This window comes from Henckelia pumila, chromosome 1 (genome assembly GCF_033568475.1).
Source record: "Henckelia pumila isolate YLH828 chromosome 1, ASM3356847v2, whole genome shotgun sequence".
In the NCBI taxonomy this organism is placed as follows: Eukaryota; Viridiplantae; Streptophyta; class Magnoliopsida; order Lamiales; family Gesneriaceae; genus Henckelia; species Henckelia pumila.
This window is the reverse complement of record NC_133120.1, coordinates 69,561,682-69,566,187: the sequence shown is the minus strand read 5'-3', so window position 1 is coordinate 69,566,187 and position 4,506 is coordinate 69,561,682. Positions and strand designations below refer to the sequence as shown.

Here is a 4,506-nt window from a genome sequence, read left to right as displayed (position 1 = left end):
TGTGGGCAATTCCGGACCTGGTCCTGAATCCATTATTAACTTTTCCCCTTGGTCACTCTCAGTTGCTGCAAATGATATAGACAGAAAGTTCTTGGCTAAGGTTCAGTTGTGAAATGGTAAAACTTATGAGGTAAGTAGATTTTGTGTATCAAATATTTATAAATTTGCCATACTGTATATAATATTATTCAATTTTTAATTTACAACTTCTCTTATGTATGTATGCATGTAAAGGGAGTGAGTGTAAACACATTTGACATCGAGGGCAGCCCGTACCCATTAGGACCCCGAAGCAGTGCAAGGTACCGTCGTCCTTTGCGATGTTTTAAATGATTCGGAACCAGCAGCAGGCGCAAACGCTACCGGAACCATAATGCAGGACGATGGCTTCAAGGATTACGCCTTATCTTTACCCATATCAGTTTCATACACGGGATCAAGCGATGGTGCTGAAGTTTTTCAATATTTCAACATCACAAGGTATCGTTTCGCAACACTATAATGGAATTCAGATTTCAGACTTCGAGAAATGTTTCATATACATAGAGGAAGCATCAAAATTTATATACACCATGTTCCAATATATAATTTGCTAGCAAAATTTGATGATATGCAGTAAACCAATTGGATGTACTATTTGTTGTAGGTACAATTTTTGAGTCGATTGAAGGTACAGATCAAATTTCTGAATTTTTTTGGGATTTATTTCAATTTTCCTGCATATATTATTTGGGCATTTTTCATTTTAGATCCGTATAATACACACTGTGGATGTTTAGATGTTGAAGGCAGCCAAGCCATATATCTGTTTTTTTTTTTTTTTTTTTTTGGAGAGGTTATAACTTCACCTGAATTTCATCCTTGTCATTGCAACATGTTAGCATATAGTAGTTCTAAGGGATCAATTCGTCTCATTGATCTGCGGTAATCTGCCCTGTGCAATTCACATTATAAAATGTAAGTGATGCGTTGTATTTCGGTATTCTAATTAATGATTTTGTACTTTATTAGTTGGACGGGTGGAAAGATCAAGTATATGCTAGTTCATAGATTGGGTGGTGCCCTTATTAATCATATTTTTGTTTTTCTATTTTTTCTCTAAACAAATTCGCACTTCCAAATCACTTGAAGCTTTAGTTATATTTTGTTTTGTGATATTTTTGAAGATGTTATGCCCGTTTGCACCCTTGTGCCATCAACTGCATGAAGAAGAAATGTGGACACAAAAACCAGGTATATGGATGTGATTTTTAACTGATTCTTGTTTTGGTACATTCAAATCTGTTCTTTATGGCGAATATGAACGAATCATGATTCTGTTAATTTATTTTAATTATGAGAAACAATGAGTTAAATAGAGTTTTATTTAGTTTTTTTTTCTTTTTCTACCTATGATATATATTTATCATTATTCCATATTCATTCATTCTCAGTTTCTTTGATTTATACATACTATATTTTATTAATGCAATGAACGATGACATCAAATTGTTATTTTTTAGAATTTTTTTTCTCATTCCATTTGATAAAATTTCATATGGGATATCAACACCTGCTTATGTTCATACTCTTAGTGTTCAATGGTTGAATGAGACGGAGTTTCTAGAATCTTACAGTATCAGGTTAGCTGATCCAATATTAACCAGTGAGATTCTTTTGCCTATTCCTGTTAAGATATGATGAAACTGGATGCGGATGAAAGAATACTTTTAAGAGGTTCAAGGGGCCTTCCCAATATCCATCATATCAATGACACTACCATGGTAAGATTTTGTCTAGTTTTAATGCAAGTAAAATATTTTGTTTGTATTTTAGTTTGTTTCTGCTGCTCTCCAGCCAATCTAAGTTCATGTAGTCGAACTGTAATGTTTCTTGTCATATATTTAAAGGGGTTAAATATGTGCGTCAAGTTCCTTGAATTCTTCCTCTAGTTTCTCTCTACCCGTGATAGTATCCTTTTTGACAGAAATAATCCATAAAAAATGTAACCAACATATGAAAACATATCCTCACCTCTAATTACTTTTTTTCTTTGGTTTCTTTTGTCAAATTATGTTAAATATATCATGCGCCACAGATGAGAGTTTCGTTGTGGCTGGACTACAATATCTGTTGTGATTATGTGAACTAGCATATTGGCCTTATGGATATATTAAGGGATAATTTATAGATTACATGGTTATTTTAGCCATGCAATGCTTCGTCAAATTATTGGGATATGATCATTATTATTTTTTGATTAAAACAGCAGAAAAGGCATAAGAGAGGGAAAATTGTCAGTTTATGATATTATTCCTTCTTGATTATGTAATTTTTCACGAATTGGTATTTGGTTTCCTGAAAAATGTGTGCCCTGATTTTCCGTTGAGCAAGCAGCACTACTACAGTCCTATCTTGGGCTTCTCGACTAAACTATACTGCATGAGTTTCCAGAATGCAAGTAATCCTTTTTTTTAGAGGTGCAAGTAATCCTTTATATCTTAATTACAATTAGCTATAATTTTACCCTCTTGCATATTGGTGACTTCACATCATTAATTCGAAATGAATGGAGAGAATCTGGAAAAAAAACCTCGCATCATGGAGCTTAGGAATCACGTAAAGTTTTTGTTCTCTGAGAGGGCATACACTTTTTATTTTCCTTAGGTATTACAAAATTGAATTTTAGCATTAGTTGTATTTTTAGATTTTAGCAGCTCTTAGTAAGCCTCCCCATCCTTTCAAACAGCCTTTGGTTGATCTCAAGGGTTGCATCCACAATGCACTACTCTTGATTCTACAACTATTAATTCGAGCCACTTAAACTTCATGATAGGAAACATTCTTTTCCTGCACTCCATTTTATGAGCTCATGATTTTTAAAGATGTGTGTGGCATACACAGCCTTAATTGATTTATTATAATCTTGATGTCATGGACGTAATCAGTTAAAGCACAAAATGATCAGTTTTTGCCCACTTGAAATGATCATTTGATCTCAACTAGGAAAATGTATATCCCAGTCATATTTTTTTGGCTCTATAATACTTTTCTCACGATCCACTTCAGAAAATTTTTGCCCTTTATGATGAACGAGGTGGTACTCTATATTGCTTGTTATTTGCAGATGAATTATTGGTATATGATAGTTCCAATAAAAGGGTTGTTGATTTACAAGGAGAAGCTGTCAAAGTCCTAAAAAACTAGGAAGCTGTGGTGGGTCACCTGATAAAGTTTTTGGTGGATCACACAGTTCTTCCTTTATTTGAGAAGAGTGTAAGTTCCTGGTATAGTTTTTTTGGTTTCATGTGATCACGAGACTATCGTGAGAATGTTACTCCTTTTTGCAGTATAATGCTGCGGCGACGCAGGAACGACTAGTAGAAGCTTGGGCTGAGAAAACATCACTGCATACTACCCCACAAACGTCACTAGGTTCCGATTACTCTGTTTCTCTAAAGCGGGATTTACTCTTCCTTGACCGTGAAAGAGAGCTAGAATCCCGTTTGAGTTCGTCCAGACTTTCAGTGTATGGAGCAGATCATGGACTTGGAAGTCGCCCTTCAGCAATAAGACATTCTTGCGGGCCTATTGTCACTCAGGTTTGGGCATGTACTTTGAATATTGCTTCTGTTAATTGAATTTAGGAGTTGGATGTTACTGCTTGCACTATTTTTTCCTGTAAATATGACATGTTGATTCCTTGTGGCAGGTTGCACAGACAATGCAAGTACCTCTTGCTTATGCAGATGATATAATTGGAGTTCAGGGAGCAAATATTGATTACATTAGACGCACTAGTGGTGCCATTCTAACTGTGCAAGAGAGTAGGGGCCTGCCTGACGAAATCACCGTGGAGATAAAAGGCACCTCTTCACAAGTTCAACTAGCCCAGCAACTTATTCAGGTTAAAGTCTCTTCGGTTTTTTAATGGCTTTTTTCCTAATCTGATCATGAATTCATGATCATAAACTTTGGTGCTTTGGCCTTAAAGTTCAAATCCCCAAATAGGGGCTGATAAACTAAGTTGATATGATTTTGATAACAATTTGGTTTAAATATTGCCTTGAAGTAGTAAACGTAAGGAAGTTACTATACATACAAATGGCCTTGTTGTTATCTAAAGATAAAAAATGAGGTGGACGTTATCTTTATGTTATGCAGGACTTCACCAGTGGTCACAGAGAGCAACTTCAGGGGACCTATGGCAAGCTAGAATCCAGTTTACGACATTCCTACTTTCAGTTAGGTAGCAGTTCTTACGAAATACGTGTGGATGTGTACACGTTTTGGTAGTTGAATATGTCATTTCAAATTGGTAGTGTATTTTGGTGGATAGAGTACTTGTTGATTTATGTATGTGTCGTTTTGGGATGGATTAATTAATATTATTAGTGTATTTTTAAGTTTCAAAAATATATTTATGACATTATTGTATCTAAATCTTAATTTATAAAATGTGTTCTATTGCGTCGGCAATTTTAGAATAAACGAAGTAAATCATTATCTTCTACTTCGTCTATTAAT

At 34.8% G+C, this 4,506-nt stretch overlaps 1 pseudogene; it reads left to right on the top strand.

Annotated features, from left to right (window-relative positions):
- Window positions 1-373: 373 nt before the first annotated feature.
- LOC140875012 (RNA-binding KH domain-containing protein PEPPER-like) lies at window positions 374-4,275 on the top strand (annotated as a pseudogene).
- The last annotated feature ends 231 nt before the right edge of the window (window positions 4,276-4,506 follow it).